General features: G+C 39.2%; 1 long non-coding RNA gene across 2 annotated transcripts in view; it reads left to right on the plus strand.

Annotated features, from left to right (window-relative positions):
- The first annotated feature begins 8,725 nt into the window (after positions 1-8,725).
- The window catches only part of LOC104909993, a 28,976-nt gene continuing 19,148 nt past the window's right edge, over positions 8,726-18,553 (plus strand). For both annotated transcript variants that reach the window (XR_004159005.1, XR_004159006.1), the window contains exon 1: positions 8,726-8,842. This is a non-coding gene — a long non-coding RNA (uncharacterized LOC104909993). The remainder of the gene's footprint in view (positions 8,843-18,553) is intronic.

An 18,553-nucleotide genomic window follows, 5' to 3' on the forward strand; every position in this document is an offset into this window, starting at 1 on the left:
TGCAGCTGATTGGTCCTGCCCTGTGCTTTGGAGCTGTGTGACTCTGAGGGAGCCCGTCTGCACCATCCGATTTCATCCTTTGCTTTGCTGCAGTTTCTTATGCTGCAAAAGCCTCCAGAACTCGGTTGGTATCAAATGGCTGCCATCTCTGGGCATCTGATCTGGTGGCATTCAGGATGTGTTGTGTTTCATACTTACCTCTTTTCTTCTGTGATGTGATATCCTGCTGGAGCAACAGCCTCAGACTTTGACTTTGTACGGATTTATGTCTGAAAATCCATTCTGTAATACTTCACCAGTGACTGTTACTTAGGGTGAAGCAAACAAGCAATTCTTGCTTGTTTTCCTGTCCCTTTTGCATCTGCGAATAGTTACAACATCAGGCTGATAACCCACTTTTTTTTAACTTTTTGTTTCAAATTTACACAGTTTGCAAAAAAAATCTAACTTCAGAGGGAGCAGCAATCTAGTTCTAGCTTCAGTTCACAATGGATTTTTATCTTAAAATGAAGTTATGACAAATCCTTAGACGACATCTAAATCCAAACTGTGTGATAGTCTTTTTAACAAACTGTCAGCGCTAAATATTTTCACCAGTCATTTCACATTTCCATTAGCTCCTTAAACAGCTGAAGTTCACAAATATGAATGAAATCTTGTGTTTATGGCTGTTCCCTGCCTTTCAGTTTAGACTATTGCTTTGAAGCTTTATTGTTGTTAAAGATATAAGTGCTTCGAGGAGGCTGGCTGCTTGTTGTTAGGTAGATCACAGATTTGTTTTCTGTTGTGTGAAAGGTCTTCAGGATGGATCACTGGAAGGGCAGCAGGGTCATGCAGGATTTCTGCTTCTCACCTTGGGATCTTTCCTCGTATAGCTTCAATTATCACGCTTTAAGACTGTCCTGTTCTTTTCATTGAAGTAACTGGGTATTTTACACCAACTCATTCTTATCTTGCAGTGTGAAAGAAGGGCAAAGATTGTGCTTTTTTTCTTCTTTTTGCGTTATAGCTTTTGTGGAGTCATAGGCAGAATGTTAACTAAAAATTCAACTTGGAAAGCGCCAGGATAAAATGAAAAGTGGACTGTTATATCTGAATGTCCTACCAAAATCACCTCAACTAACATGGAAATCCATTCTTCTTTGAACTATGAAAGGAACTTCACATGAGACGTCATTAATATCTGTGATACAGGAATTATCCAGTCCTATATTGTTAAAGTTCTTAGGAATCTGGAGAATCCAGAGTACGATAGAAAAGAGAGGAAGTTCTTGTTCTATCTCAAAATTTCTTTGTAGTCAAAGTGACTTTGGGCAAGTAGGCCTGAAAGACGTTGCAGAAATCTGCCAGGTTACAGTAAGGTCTAGATCTTTCCTAGTTTAAAGATTTGTGATAAATGTGTTTTAGACTTTTTAAAATGTTTGTCAGTTGTGCTGAGAAGTTGGTAAAAGTCTGGGGATATAGCCTTCTAAAGAAAAGCAATAAAGTAATTTTTCCCCCCCTCTTTACTGGAAAGCATACTGAAGTTCTGGCAATTCAAAATGGCCCATTCGTTCACCTAGTGAGCTGCTCACCTCGCTGTTGAGAAGAGAGGGGGAAAGCCAGTAAGTATGGAACGGCACTGTTCGGTTAGCATTTCTTTGATGATAAAGAGAACAGCTCAGGATATGCTGGTAACTTCATAAAAATAAAAGCAAGCGATTTGCCTCTAAACAGATATTTGGAGGTGGTGTTTGGGATGACAGGAGGTATCTTTGCACTTGAACATTGTTGAGAGGTTGCAGGAGTTTTGTGTCTTGGTGTTGGCAAGTAGGTCTTCTACAGTATGTGTGGGAAATCCTCTTTATAGATGTTGTACGCATGAGCCTAAATGTTTTGTGTTAGTTGCTCTGAGGTGCCAAAGTCTCTGAATGTTCCAGTACTCGAGTGGGAGTGTATCAGAATTTCCTTGGAGAGTTCTTCGCAAACATTCATCATCATAGCCCTGATTGTTTCATTTCTATTTTGTGATGATACAAAGAACTTAAGTGCTTGAAATGATGAATGCTGTAACATGACAGTAAGAAATAATTTAAAACACGTTCTTGCTTTGCATCTTGACTGGGCTTTGTATTTTGATGCACGTGTAAATGCTCAATAAGGTTTCATGATAGCTATGTCTTTTATGGTTGCTTTCTTAGGGATGCTAAGTGACAAACCGACTTTTCCTTTGATTAGAGGGCTTCTGCCATTTACAGTTAACATAGACCTACAGGGTTGGGAGCTCTGCAGCAATCTGAAAACATTTCTGATTTGCCTGAAAACTTTAAATCTAACATTCTCTAAAAACAAGAGTAACTTTTAATAACAGCAGTAATAATAACAAAGACCCTTCAATTTTATTTTCTTACTACTTATTCACTACATTAAAACAGTAAAATGAGGATAAATTTTTTAAAATTGAGATGTTTTGCACAAACTATTTCCAAAAAGTACTTGCTGGTTTTTAATGTTGGCATTTCCTGTGGATATTAATGGTTAATTATAATGGAACTGTCAAAGAAAACAAGATGTGAGCTTCTCAAAAAAGAATACAGTAAATACAATTAGATTTTCATCTGAAGGCAGTAAATTTTGGCAGATGAAATCTATTCTGGGTGTGTACCCATATATGCAAATTGCATAAACACAAAGAGTGGCTTCAGGGCAGTCTGTCATAAAATGAACAAGAGTATTGAGCATCTGGTGGTACACATTAAAAGTTCATCTTCTCCAAGATGTGAAAGCTTGTGCGTAACATAACTGAGTGAGCAGTACTGCATGACTGGGAGGACTGGAGTTATTTTGGAGACTTCTTGGAGGATCTGGTGTTAGCGGTAGAAGCAATCAGACTGAATGGGGCCTTTATTGCTATGGTGTTATGAATTACAGTGCTGCATACCATGTTCTACATGAGTAATGGCACGCACAGAGACGGGTTGTGTGCTCTTTTACAGAGCTGTATTTTCCTTACTGACAGTTCTTGTTCAGATCATTGCCATCTCCTTTAACATTCTCTTCTATTCCCTGTGGTCTCCTGTGCTTGTATCTAGGTTAAGGGATTGGTGGCTTGTTTTTTTGTTTTTTGTTTGTTTGTTTGTTTTTTGATCTGTTGATTTTTTAGATGGTAAATGTGAAGCAGAAAATTAATGCTATAATCCTTATCTAACTCACTTTCCCATCGAAAACCGCAATCCTCTCAGCTGATATAGTGACTCTGGTGAGTATGCGGATATAACACAAGATGCAAGAGAAGAGCAATGACACTGCATCCTACAGGTGTAGGGAGAGTACCCGCCATGAAATACTGAGACCTTAGGGAGTGTATGTTTTAAAGTAACACTGTGCTACCAGCTTCTCCCTGCCTTCTGTTTTGCCCTTGTATTGGCTGTGGAGCACTCTGCCAGCCAGCAGCAACCAAACCACTCCAGTTCCATCCCTCTGGCTGTAGGCTGAATGGTGTGCAGTTGTATCTGTTAACATCTCATGAATTATGGACAGTTTGTAGTCCAAAAGGAATTTGGACTTACACCATGTATTTCTCCTCACCTAGTCAATCCCTGTGCGCCTGAGTTTCAAGAGGCAATTCAAATGCTTCTTGGTTGCAAAAATACAAATCTATGGCACTTAAAAATAAACATGCACTTGAGAACAAAACACTAGTCTTTTCCAGAGGAATACTTTCTGCATTTTAGAGTGTCAGAGATAAGCAGTGACTTCTCTGCTCCCTCTGTGACTGAATGTTAAAATGAGGTTAGGTTGAATCTGTGCAGAATTGTAGGTCAGCTTGAAGCTGCCCTTAAACCGTAGCTTAATTTTTTAGTGCTTTCAGTGAATAATAACTTCAAGAAGTTTTTGCAAATGGAAGAAGAAAAAAACTGCCTAATGTTCTCATATGTGACTGAAGGATAGGTAGATATTTTCTAAAATTCAGCCTTTTATTACTCCACTTGGCACTTCTATGCAAATGATAGTCACAGTATTTTAATATTTTTCCTTAAGAAACTAGACTAGCAAGCCATGTGGAAAAAGCAATTTTTTCCGCATTGTACAGAAATTGTTCAAAGTGGTGTGATATGCCTGCATCTGCCTTTTCAGAGGAATCTATACCTTATTTCTTCAGCTTCCCTCCAAATGCTCTTCAAATGCAGTCATTACAAAACCTCCTGCAGTAAAATAAATATGCAATGCTGATTTCATTATGTTAACAGTAGCTTTTGAATGTTTGTTCTTCACTGGAGGGAAAAATAAATATAGGGAAGACATTTTCCACTCCAGCTTCTTAATGAGCAGGTGTGCAGGGGAATCATCTTCTCACAAAGGCTTAATTGTGTATGGATTTCTGTTGCACTATTATAGTAAACCTGCTAGTTAAATCCAAGAGAAGACCACCTCTTGTTACAAATCTGAAATGATGAAGATTCTTTTGCAAGTGCATCCTGGAGTTAGTTGAGCAATAATAGCTGTCAGCTTCAAAGTAGACCTCATAATTAAATTGTCTGGCTTGCCATGTTAGAAATACATTTCCCGATTTTCAACACTCTGTATCTGATACACTGATGTAAGTGGATTTTATTAAAGCATCCTCTCTCACTATATTTTGAGCCTTTCTGCCTTCATGAGATCACATGGTTTCTTTAGAGCTTCCCACGTGGGATCTGATAAGAAAGCATTTTATGGTCACAAATCAGCTAGGTGAATAACTGTTCAGCCGTGGTAGTCTGAACTATGCTTGCCAAGAGAGAATGACATGGGTTATATAACTGGTAAAACCAAAAGGAAGGACTAGAGCAGATGGGTGGCTGGTCCTAGAGGTCCATGGGGATTTCACCTCTTGACTTGAAGAACAGCAGAGTTAGCTGACACCAAATAGCCCAGAGCTTTACCCAAAGCCCTCTGCGTTTTTCTCTTCACTAAATACTATGGTTACATTCTGTTTCTGTATTTCAAGATGTAGCCTCTTTAGCCCAGAGATCACAGGACTTGGGGTTGGCATGGCATGTGAACATCATGCACAGAAGAACTTCCCATTGTCCAAGGTACTGTGTCCCTGGCTCCTCCACTGCTCCAGGGAGTGATAGCTGCCGAGGGAATCTCACCATCACCCTTTTGATTCTTGCTTTTCACTGTGGTGATGACAGCACAGGACTGCATAAATGCCATCTCCTGACAGTGTTGAAAGATGCCAGTGAGGGTTTTACATTTTTGCATAATCACACGTTGTCCCTACAGTAAGCAAAAGTGAGAATCTGAAGCTGAAATTGTGCACATAAACTGTCAAATTTCATCCTTTTTTCCTCCCTGTCCTGAAGTGTTTGTCCTTAGACCCTCTGGCTGCTGGGCCATGAGATGCATCATCAGCTCTGACAGAATGGAGCTGAGGGAGATGAGTTTCACGGCCATTTGTGCCTCCTGGCTACTCCTGGCTGACACAAAAGCAGATGAACTGTGGGCTGTCACATAAATACACAGCAGATCCCATAGCCTTTCTTTCCTCATCTGTCACTGGTTCTGTGCTGAGCCTGATGCAGGTTTCCTAATTCTGCCTGTCAGTTTGTGGCTTTGTACAATGGAGCTTACTTGTTAGGAGAGGCATTACAGCATGTCAGCAAAAACACGCTGGGTGAATGGAGCAGCAGAAATATTAACGAGTGGATGTCTGTGGGAAATAAACTAGCAGTGAAAATGCTCCAAAAGGACTGGGCATAGACCAGACACCATCTCAATTTTTATTTTTATTTTTATTTTTTTTGGAAAAGCCAATTACACTGATTACCAATCTGTCTTTCTCAGATTTTATAGATAACTAAGCAGTCACAACAATGACTTATATTTGGTTTCCCACATTAAAAATAAGTATGCAGGAATTTTCTGGGCATCTGTAGCAAGGGAGACAGCATCCTGGAAAGCAGGAGCTCTGCAAACATACTGCATATAGAACTTCATTTAGCTTACCAGTGCATAGCTGGAAGGATTGGAGAGGGACAAGGATTAAATTATCCTTGGCTGGGATTTGTAAAAGAAAGATTCTCCTTGCAAAGCATTAATGACAGTTTAATATGTAAATTCTGCATCTGGTTTTAGTTTTCCCATCTTTAAAAGGTCTTTTGAAAACTTGTAGGAGGTATCAAAAAAAGAGTCACAAGAATTATTGGTGCTGAAACAATTCCTGGTAGAGATTTAATGTGGCAAGGATGAGTTATGAGCAGCTTTTTATTTTTTCACTTGCCAGTGCATTTGTTTTATTGGGTCCTTGTTCAGGTAATTTTAGGGCAGACCTTCAGTCATCCAACGACAAGCGTCTAAAACATGTCAGATAGGGGGCTGTGTCATGTCCACCTCTGTGTGATGCATTGTCCTCCATCGCCAGCAGAGCAATGTCATGGGCAGGTCAGAAGCAAGATGCTGGCTCTTGAAACACTGGGGAAAAATAATCAAGAGAAAACAGAGTGAGAAGATGATTGAAATTACAAGGGGATTTGTTGTTTCTGACGTAACACGTTTTGTCATTTAATTCACAAGGGCAAGGTGTCATGCAGAGAAGATAATTCCTTAGGTCTTGTCAAAATGCTTATTGGTTGAAACCTGTTAAGAGGTGGAAGATCTTGAGTGTGGAAAACCTGAGTAAGCAATTTAGTTATCTGATGAGGAAAAACTGCATTTTGCGTGATCAAAATGAGCAAGTTCACTTTGCCTCTAATGATCAGCCTGCAGGCTGGGTGACAGGCAGGATGCTGGCTAATGAAGGGAGAGCCTTCTGGGAAAGACTTGTGTGGGAGGGGATATAAGAATTTTGTCTCTCTGCAGAGCTTAACCTAGTAGCTGAGTGTCTTTAAGAAAATGCTGGAGAGGAGGACTGAAATTTGCACTGTGGCTAAGGAAGGAAAGGCCTGAAATAGGAGGTAAATCCCTGAGGTTCTCCTGAATTTTGGGGGCTGGAAGAGAGAGTGCAAGAGCAAATACTGACAAAAAGGGAATTGTTTCCTTAGGTCTCTCCAGGCTTTGAAAGGCAGAAAAGGGAGGAAGCTGCAGGAAGGTGATTTCCTTTGTTTTCCTCCTCTCTACCCTCCTCCCCCCCCCCCGCCACACAGTCTCCGTTCCCATTTAGACAGCCATGCAACTACAGTCACTGACTAAAACTAAGTATGTCCACATGCAAAACTTACTGGATGTAGTTCTTCAAGTCAGTAAATTTCTTTCTTCACCACTGGAGAAAGCAGTAAATCACTTGAGGTGTCCAGATAAAGGCAGACCTTGTGCTTGGGCAGAGTTTGTAGTCTGTCTAGCTTTCAGACTAGCTGGGACTTAGGTAATCTCTAGAATTCAGACCAACCAGCTAATACATTCAATGCTCCCTCTGACCTTCAGCTCAAGGAAGCTTATTTTTTTTTTATTTAGTAGATGTACCATAATGAAATAGATTTTCATTTCTTCCTCAAAGCATCAAGAGAATGTGGGAAGAGGGCAATAATGATAGTTGGTCCTATTTCCTCATTTCCAAGCAGAATTTGAGGCAAAGAAGCAAGTAGGAGGAAAAGGTTAAAAAGTGAGGAGAATGTGCAAGAAGGGAGGAGGGAACCTCCTTTTGATGACAACAGTGGGATGAACAGCATGTTGGATAGCTCTAAGGTGCTATAGTGCATGTGCATATATGCCTGTGGATAAAAGCTTGTGCAAAGGTTTCCTGAGCTGTCTGGTCAATTTTTTAGCTACTGTTGTTGTTCTTTCTTTTATTCTTCCCCTTTCTTCCCCCTTTCCCCCCCTTTTCATATGAAATAGAGCTTTTTTTTTCTTCCCCATATCACATCTCTCTAAGTGGAAATCAGTGTGAAAGCTGAGAACATTGCAGTAATTAAATGCTCATTTTCAAAACTTCCAAAGGTTAAACTAGGTCTTGAAACATACAGCTGTTTTAAAATGTTACTTTAATAAAGCTCATGATTAAGAAATTAAGGAGGACCAGAATCTTGTGTGTGTGGCAATAAGCTAATTCCAAAACTGCTTTAAAGAAAATGAACGAAGTAATAAAAGATTGCTTTCATGTTTAAAATCTACTTGCTCCATTTGAGGATGTAGGTTTTCTGAGTATTCAGTGAAAAGGAGCTGAGGCAATGGTTTCTTTCTCAGAAGTAACATTTGGATAAATCAGAAAATGGGAAATGGCTTGGAATGAAAGCAGCACTCCTGCCAACTGCTGTATTCTGAATTCCTCCTCTTCCCTGGCATTTTATCATATTTATTAAAATGTTCTGCCTACAGACTAGCTTTGCTCAAAGTGGTGGGCTTTGCATGTGATTTTGTATGTATGTTGTCCTCGTACAGTTTCAGAGAATGCTTTGTTAAGAGTGTGCAAAGCTACCTTAATTCAGTGTAGTTCTTGCACACAAGAAGTCCCTGAATCTATTGCTGTATGCGGTCTGTGATCTTCAGAGCATACTTTTGTGAAGCTCTGACCGTGAGGACTGCATCTATGTGAGACGTTATAAAATATATTTTCCTCTTCAGGCGTAAAAATACATTGCATTAAAAAATCTCCATCATGTCACTTTAGGAAGACTCATCCCATCCCACATGCTCCTTGAGCCAAAAAGAGTCGAGAGGTGAATTTTTGTCTTCGCTAGGACCTCCTGTGCCACCACACACTTTTAAAAGCTCATTGACGGAACAGAGCGGTGAGTTCCGGTTTTATACAGTCAATCTAAATAAAGTCTGACCCTTATTTTTGTTTTTTTAGGATTGTCTACCTCTGCATCGAGCCAAATTCCTAGACTGGTTGGTGCTGTCTCATGGGATCCCTGTGACTGACAAAGGAGAGCTTGTTGTGGTAGGCGCTTGCATTGACTGTCTTGGCAGCACTTATCCTGGGCACACGCAGATGCAGTCTCCAATGCAGCCACTCTTTTGTAGGACTCTTATGCCAACAGGAGCTGGAAAGAAAGCCCGTGAGAGAAGGGCTTTATGGAAGCTCTGGAGTTGTTGCTGTGTTCTCCCATAAAAATCAAAACCACATAGCTCAAACTGCTACAGAGGAGGGAATTTGTTAAAGTTTGTTTTTAATTATGGAGCTCTATGATGAAAAAAGCTGGCTTATTTACCAATTAAATGTAGGAAAAAAGCAAAAATCTGCATTCCAGTTAACTTCCTAGAAAAGCGCAGGGCACAGAGACTTGTTTTGGTACAGTTCTATAACTGTCTTCAAAGCACAGTCATATTGTACTGCCTTAAATAGGCTGATTAGGTTTTTGTTTTCATCAAACTCTACATGAGAGCCTGCTTTGCTTTCATATACACTCCTTGATTTAGTAGGTTGGTGTTCCACAATACTGTGCTTTCAATTTTAACCAGCAGTAATAATCCAAATAAGGAAATATGGTAACAAAATAAGTGATTTCTTTCTTGAGTTGGCTATAGATCTATCTGTATTAATGCCATAGCAAACTGCTCATGTATTTGATAAATAGATTTCCAACAAAGAAAAAAAATATAGCACACATGCTGATCTCCTTGCCTTCTAGAAGGCAGTAAAAATTCTCTTTAAATAATGAAAGTGTCTCCATTTTTATTCTGCTTGTGGTTTAGAAAAGATCATGTAAATATCACTAGCATTGGAACTGCTGTATTATGTTTCCCCTCATATGTTGCCATTTGTGGAAATTAATGTAAACTTCAGATTTTTCATTTCCCTGAGCTTGTAATTACATATTCAAGGTTTTCCATTTTCCTGAGCAATGCCACTTTTGCTTGCATGCATCTTTTGGAAATAGTATTGTAATCTCATATATGTGCAGACTAGCAGATTTTTTTTCTCCTTTCCTTTCAAACTGATGTTCTTGTCTTAGCACTCAAACTGTAAAAGTGTTCTTGCATGACTTTTTCTAAGCACGAAAAGAACCTAGTGTGAAAAAAGCATAACCATTTCCTCATTGGCTTGAGTTTATGTATTGAGTTTTTATACAAAAAAGCTGCATGTTTAACTTGAGTAATGTCTCTTAGCGTAAAGAGGTACCACTTAACTGTAAAGTTTACTGAAATATTTTTCACATAGCATTTTCTTTCCCGCTCACTCTTTTCGTACCAACTGAAAAAAATATTTTGTCATGCTCTTTTTTTACCAGCAGAAAAACAGAAAGGCAAAGAAATAGATAAAATTTATTTTAGACCAGAATGTCTCAGCATCTTCAGTATCCCTTCCTTAAAAAAATGAAGTTAAACAACTCTTCACTACTTATTATTATTATTATTTTAAGCATTTGATTTAAAACTTTAGTATGAAGAACTGGAAATGATTTCTTGTGTCCCTTGCACTTTGGACTGTAAATTGTATAACTTCTCCTTTCATAAACTCTCATTTCATAAGTAATCATTATTTCTGCTTCCCCTACTTATTTTGGGAAGATGTAGTAGAAACTTTTGGTGCGTGTCTATTACTCTAGAACAGTTCTTCAAGTTTCTGTAATAAATACATAATGACAAATTCATGCCTGTTTGTCCTGGCAATGACATCTCTCTAGCTTAGATAACTTATTTCATACTTTGTGATGTTTGTTACCCTGTGTCATCTGTATGCAGGGAGTGACTATATCTCCTCCTGATCCCCATGCGTCAAACAAATAAGCCAGGCTTCCCCAGGTTTCTTCACAGAGATCAGCTCTCCATTCTTCTCCCAGGAGAGTCATGTTGTTCATGCATGGTGGTCACCAAATGTGAAGCAACTCTGGACTCTATCAGTCTCTTCTGGTCTTCTGTGACGAGTCTGAATAGCTCAGCCTCACTGTGCTTTTCCATAGCTGAAATGTGACTTGATTTTGAATATTTCTGCTTCCTGCACACCCTGGAATGGCTCTAAAGGATTACTGGAATGGTGCGTATTCTGGCAGTAGTCTGTACTGGAAAATATTTGTGGCATACGGATGATCATGAGGTATTTGTGTGACGAACAAGAACATACCATACATAATTCAGGCTGTTAGTATAAAGCAGAAAAGTGCTGCACTGTGATTATCCTTGTCTAGCAGGCAAAAGCCTGCTGTTTCCTTGGTATGACAGTGAATATATTGACAGAACTTGCTGAGCTGCAATAAGTATTGATTTTTCTTCTCTAAGTATCTTGAGAAAAGCTTGTGCATCTCTTCTTCTTTAGAGATGCTTTCATAGGTGTAGCTCAGTAGCTTACTCCTGCTCCTTAGCTGAGAGAGAAGGAACTAATGGTGAAAACCAGAGTTTGCCAGAAAAAGCAAACTTCTCTAATAATCTAGCACTGGTTTGAGATTGTGGAGATTTCTTTTGGAGTTGTTTGTCATCTTGTTAATAATCTTTAAATAGTTCTAATGTTCCATTTTGGTGTGAAAGGAAGCAATCACAGTGTTTTGGTTTTTCATCAGATGTCGTAGCAAAGTTAATGTATTCTAATTTGCTGTCTTAAGCCCGGTGGCAGCTGAGTTGGTGTGCCATGGTTCAGGGATGAGTGTGCAGTGTGTATGATTCAGCTCCAGTGACACATACATCATTTGCATTATTGTTATTATTCTGTTACGTTTTGTAGCCAAACTGTGCCTTTGGCTGCTGCTGAGTTCAGCTTGGAAATGTTGAGAGGTGAGATGAAAGTTAGTGAAGATGTGAATATAAACTGCTTACAGGAGTTGGATTTAGTTTTTTTCGGCCTGTGAAAGGAAGAAAGAACTGTGCTGCAGAGGTGACAAACACACTATGTGGCAACAACCACTAGGTAGGTTTTGTTTAATTATAGTTCCTGAAATAAGAAGTGAAAGTAAACCTATTGACTTTAGTCACAGGAAATCTCTCTGATAGCAAAGAAAGGTTTGGAAGTGGTGAAAGTGGACAATGACTTTTTCTATTTTCTTTTTTTTCTTTTTGGAAAGTAAAATTTTAGAACGTATCTTATATCAGCTCACGTGTTCCTTGTTTGCTCTGTTGTTTATATGGCACTGCTGTGGTACGTGCAAAGTGACAAAGAATGGTCCTAACCAGGCCAGGAATTCTCAGTCTTAAATTAAAAAAAAAAAAAAAAATTCTTAGTTGTTAATGTGTTGCAATTATTTCAGACAAGCTCAACATTTGACTGAAATCATCAGCGGTAGGTTACATCTCTGGGCTTTTATTTCAAATTCTGGAAGTCTTTTCCCCTCTCTGTTGTTGTTGTGCTCTTTTGAGAACTTAGTCTTGATTTATAAAAGGTGCAGTTGAATAAGCTGTTTTGGAGGTAGTACCATATGCTGACAACTAAATGGGAGGGTTTTTTCCTCCCCTTTTGTGTTTTGTAGAACTGAAATCTGGCTGCAAACGTTTGCTTTTTGAACAGATGTTGTGTATATGTGAAATGAGCTCTCTGAATAGATTGTTCCAGGCTATGTGAAACTGGCTGCTTTTCCGTTAAGAGTGGATTTGAAGAGTTGGGAGGACTTGGGCATAGCCCAGTTTTTTCCCCTGTGCAGTGAGTGAGAAGGGAGTAGAGGTTGCAGACCACTGCAGACACAAAATAGGGAATGCGGTAGGATTCCAATACTTAAATGTGCTGGAATGTACTGGCAATGTGCAAAGTGGACAAATAGGCATAAGTTAAGGCATGTGTCTGCTGTTGTGTATTTTGACCTTCAAAGAGAAGTATTAAGCAATCACTGCAGACCAGTTCTTGTAGAAGTTGACCCTTCATGCAGAAGGGTCTTGTTGCTGCATGTCAAACTCAGTTCCTGAGCTTTCCCCCCAAAAAACTTCCACTTTTTTTCTCCTCTTGAATGAGATTCACTGCAGATGTGCTTGAGAAACTTTCTTGTACCTTCCTAGGTTCAGGGATTGCTCTGGATCCTCTAGTTTTATGTTACCTATTTTTCACTCTCTTGTATTTTTCCAGTGTCCCTCCAAGTGAAATCAGTACAAAAGCTCTCTCTGTATCGATTCTTATGTTTATGTTACTGAATCTTCATCCCACCCTGAATAGCAAGATTTTGAGCTCTTCCTTCTGTCTTGAGCTCTGGTTTGCTTTTTGCATGTCTCCATCCAATTTTACTTCCCTGTAAAATTATTAAGTTGAGTTGAAACAGTTGTATACCATAAGAACTGCCAGTGGGAACAAAGCTGTTGAAGAGCTATGCATCTCAAGGAAAGGATGTGGGTTTCATACTGTCTTTTCCTCTGCTACTAAGGTAGAAGGCTGATTTACAGCTTGTCTAATAACTTTCCTGTTATTCAGTAGCTCTTCTCATGTCTGCCATAATTTTGAAGTGCTGCTACCATAAGGACTGGAGCTCCAAGCTGAGGAAGAGGCAGGTTGGTGGCTGAGTCAGTTGCAGAAGCAAGCTGAGTGGTGCAAAAGCAGGAGCTGTCTCATGGGCGGTGGAATGAACTTCTCCAGGAACTTGGAGCCCTCTCAAACTTCACCACTTGCTCTTCCAAGCACAACACCCAATTTTCAACCACGCTTTCTTGAACCAAAACACAAAGTCAGTCTCTCCAGAATAAAAACATTTAATTTTGAGAGTTAGTGGAGGACAAAGGAGAGAGTACAAACTGTCTGTGACGCAGGATAATTATATTCCTTTATGCGCTGCATGCCACTTTGCCTGCTTTTTCCATCTGCCAAACACTGGTGTGCCAGTATCCCAGACCTCTTGGTTACTTCAGGCTGCAAGCAGGTATTAGAGCAGTCTTCATCAAACCAAGCTCAGGTAGCTTTTATTCATAGGTTTGAATCATTTCCAGTTGGCCACTCAGTGTCAAAGTGCTGTGACCAGTGTGTGGGGGAAGAACTCTCTTCCCTATAGCTTGCGTTCTAGCTCTAATGCCATTGCTTTGTGTCCATGATCTTTTTTTTTTTTTTATGTATTGTGATTATTTCTTTTTTAAGACTTATACTCCTGTTTTTATCAAACACTTTATAAACGGCTAGTTATTTTCATTCATTTGGTAACTGCCATTCAGAAGCCACATGTGGTCAGCTTATGATTTAAGTGTCTTAATATCTTGTATTTGGATGTCTCTTCCTGGTCTGTGTGTCTTTTAATCAATACTGTCTTCTGTAGGCCTTTGCTAGCAGTGCTTGGGTTTTCTGTTGTTATTTTAAAGCACAGATGAAACTACAAATGTACCTGGGATTAATCAGTTACTGACCTAGTTGCTTTGTCATGTTCTCAAACACACTGTTAATATGAGTACATGACTTCACTTATCAGACTTCAGATGTTTAAAGCTTATGAAGCATTACCTTGGCTTATGCCTGTTGTAGTAACAGCTACCTATACTTCTTTCATAGCAGTGTTTGGTACGGATGAAAGAATCACTGGATTTCCCATCTTCTCTTGCATTGTGGTGTCTTCCTACGATGGTCTACCCCTGCCTAAATGAATTGTGAGGGCCTCCAAGCACCTTTCTTTGAGTTGTGATTCTCTTGCTCTCGTTTGTGCTCTCTGCTGTAAGATATGCTGTCCTTACATTCCCCCTCTACTTAAAGAAAGGCTTGTTCTGCTTCTTTTGGACAAGCAGTAGCCCTCTGCTCTGTTTCTCCCTCCTATGTACTTTTAAAGTAGCACTACTCTGCTATTGAATCTGTTGAATTGGTTTCCTGCTGGAAAGAAACAAAAAGGCAGTGTACTCCAATTGATTGAGGCAAACTACTGTATTAGTTGTCAGTGAAGGTTAACCAGGGATTTCAGAAAATAAAGATGATACAGATCAGGCGTGGTGGTTATTCATTAGTGGGGGTTCTTTTCATTAGTCTTAAAATAGAAATTCAAAGACATTTCAGTGTTCCGTTCCCTCCCTGTAGCAGTTTTTTTCCTTCCTGTCTAGTTTTAAAATTGACCAACTATTTAATCCTAAAAGCATGTAGAGCTTTTAACTCCTAGCCAAGAACTTATTGTCCTCTGCAGGGGCAACAGTGATGTATGTGGGGGAGGGGAAATCTAGAGCCTGTGACAAAGCTTACTCATACAATAGGCTATCTTTAGAAACATTAATAGCCATATTTAAATGAAATTTCTATTACTGGTCTCCTAGATTGCTAGGTACAATAAAGTCAACCAAGAGAGAGCAATCAGATTGAATTTGCTACTAGGAATATCTAAAAACAAACCACAAAAGCTAATTTTAAACAGTGGGTTGCCATTCATGTTGTTTAGTTTAGAACCTCTGGAGCAATTCCTCTCCGTTTCTATTTTAAAATTGGCATGTCAGACCAATGTAGCTGCTCTTTCTCCATCTCCTTAACATAAAAACACCATTAAAGTAAAATAGGAAAAAGCAACAATTACAGAACTTACAAAAAAGATTCGTTTTTTAGTACAGTGGTTTTTCTTTAAATAGGACATTATGTCTTGAGCTGGGTGGGTGGCATATGTCTGTGCAAGTACCATGTAACGTGGCTTGGACTGTGGTAAACGACCTCATCTGTGATCTTCCCAGAAGCTGAAGAAAAAAAAACAGGCTTCTGTGGGTTTTTTCTTGTTTGGTTTGGGAAAGCATGAGTTGAGCATTTTAAATAGTAGGATTCTTTCCAATTTCAACACGTGGCATCTGGAAAATGTAGAATATCTTTAACTACCATTTTTTAATTTGGCCTTCTTAATAATAATTTTTCTTTCCACTGAAATTTTATTTTACTAAGTTTTTTTTTTTAGTCATTTAAGTATTAAATGTTTGTGATGATCACTTCTTTTGGTGCTGCATGCAAAAGAAAAGATGCTAGAGCAGTCAAAACTGCTCATATTCTGCTTCAGACATGTTTTCTGACACTCAAATGGGTCTAGAGAAAATGGTTGAACACAAAATTCAGATACTCATCCATCTGTTTTTTGAAGCAGTAAATTTAGTATTGAGGATATTTATTAGTTGAGCTTTATAACTTTATTCCTATGATTTTAGCTTCTGAAACCTACAGCATGCACCATACAGAACAACTGACTATCTGCAGAGCTTCTAAACTAGATTTTTTCAGACAGAATGTATGTTCAAGGTATGAGACTTGAGGTGAGTGTTTCATGAAGGAAGGGGAATGCCTCTAAGGAGCTCTTTAATGGATATTGTTCCCATGTGACAAACTCACGTGACCTTTCTGATCATTAGTTGATTGTTTGGATGCATAAGAAGAACTCGTTTTATAAAATAGCTTTGGGAATATATTTTTATGGATATCAATGCTTTAAATATAAATGTTGTTTCTTCATTTTTCTTTCTTTAGGAAGTGAAATGAAAATGCTGTTAATATTAAGTTTCTTTAAAAATTATCAGAACTCATATAAGAAAGCTATTCATTGGACTGGTTGTTCTTAAGGCTTTTCTTTATAAGCCCTTAGAATGATGAGCACAAATGTAAGCTGCCCTAGAAATGTTTTTCCCTCCTTGCCAGAATAAATCTTGTCAAATTTCCCCTGTTCTATGCTGCATGCCAGATCTTTCTGCTGAGAATAAATAAATTTTCTGTCTCTGAGCCCTGCATGCACTCAACAACTAAGCAAACAAGCACTGTAGCCTATGAGAAAGTGTTAGTGCAGTAGCATTTTGATACTCTTCCTGTACGGTCACAGAATCACAGGGATTGGAAGGCATCTCTGGAGATAGAGTCCAGCTCCCTGCTAAAGCAGGTTCCCTTCAGCAGGTGGGTCACACAGGAAAGCATTCAGGTGAGGAGAGTCTACAACCTCTCTGGGCAGCCTGTGCCAATGCTCTGTCACACTCAAAGTAAAGAAGTTCTTTCTCATGTTCGGATGGAACTTCCTGAGTTCCAGTTTGTGCCCATTGCCCCTTGTCCTGTCAATGGGCTCCACCAAAAATAGCCTGGCCCCATCCACTTTACTCCTGCCCATTAGATATTAATAAGCATTGATAAGATTCCTCCCTCAGTCTTTTCATCTCCAGGCTGAGCAGCCCCTGGTCTCTCAGCCTTTCCTCATACCGGAGATTCTCTGGGGCCCAGTCATCTTTGAGGCCCTTTGCTGGGCTTTTTCCAGTTCACTGTCTTTCCAGAATTGGGGAACCCAGAGGAATCACAGATGAAGCAGAATGTGTGTGCCATGTTCAGAGCCACAGCCCAGCGCTGCTTTTATGAGTATACAGCATGTGATAATGTGTAACGTCTGAACTGAGCATGACAGAATGATTTAGGTTGGAAGTACCTTCTATAATGTGCATGTTAACTGGGGGAGTGGTCTAATATATTCAGGTGTCTTGCACAGTATTAAAGGTTAAGAAAGCAAAGTCCTATCACTTTCTTAACACTTTTACTAAATTAACTAGCTGGCAGTGAGAGCCATTTACAAATGCAGAGAACCCTGTAGCTTTTGTTGTTAAAGTTTTATTATAAATGAGGAAACAAAAGCTATACTTCAAGCTCCAAAATCTTAACTTACTATGATTAACCACTGAGTAAGAAGAAAAAGCTACATAGGAACTAGAAACGATTAAATCAAAGCCCAACACCTATTGATTTTTAAGAGCTGTGCTAAGATTTACAGAGCTGCGTGGAGAAAAGTCTAATAGTATTCCTCTGCTCGCATTATCTAAATCAAAGATTTTTAATTCATCAGTGCTTCTTATTTAGAGAACTTTAGCTTGGGGAGCCTCGAGTACAGCATTTCTGCTGTGGTGAACCTGCATTCTTTTCTTTTTTTTTTTTTTGTCCCTTTTCAATTGTCCCAATATGCTGCTACATCAGCCAACAGGTCTCTCTTTCTGCCAGTGCTGTTGCAGTTGTGTTACGCATAGTTTCTCTTTGAACCCACTGGTCTACATGATGTGGTAGGTACCACCAGCTCTCATGTCTGCTGGAGGCATGAGTAAACTGAACTGAATTACGCTGTAAGCTTGTGGCAGAAGAGGTTATCAGTAGTTTTTTGCTCTCAGTAAACTCAAGTAATGTTCTAATCACTAGACCGTCCTCTTGTGTATGTAGTCACGGTGGCTCAAGCAATTATAAGAGCTTTACCATTCCTTAAAGGTCTTTCACAACCTGTGCTATGCGACTTGACCATCATTTAGAAGGTAGGAGCCTAGACCAATTTGAAGATCTGCCCTGAATCAGTGTTATAGACAGATCCTTATTATGTTATAAGCTCCCTAGCTGAGCTGCTCAATGTGGGTGAGAGATCTGTGTCCAGCCATGTTCTGATTGAATGTCACGCTGGGATCTGATTTGGAGAAATGTAGATGAAAGATGTAATTCTGTAATATGCAAAATGGAAGTTGGGAACAAACAGTTTATTCACACAATAATTTGTTCGCCAATCTGGAATGGCTGAGATTCTACCTTAGACAATAATAGTATTAAATTTTGTAACACTCTGCTTAAAGGCAGACTATTTTTCTCCTAGAGAAAAGAGAAAATCTTTAATGATCTCAGGAATTTTTAGTTTATTTTTAGTTTTGACTGATCTAATCTGTAAGTAATAAGCAATAAATTACATTAATCTTACTATGATGAGTCTGTTTTGCCCATGATAGTAACTGGTGACTGATCTCCCTGTCCTTATCTCAACCTTTCAGCCCTTTGTTATCATATTTTCTCCCACTGTTCCTTTAGGGAATCAGG

This window comes from Meleagris gallopavo, chromosome 2 (assembly GCF_000146605.3).
Source record: "Meleagris gallopavo isolate NT-WF06-2002-E0010 breed Aviagen turkey brand Nicholas breeding stock chromosome 2, Turkey_5.1, whole genome shotgun sequence".
Lineage (NCBI taxonomy): Eukaryota > Metazoa > Chordata > Aves > Galliformes > Phasianidae > Meleagris > Meleagris gallopavo.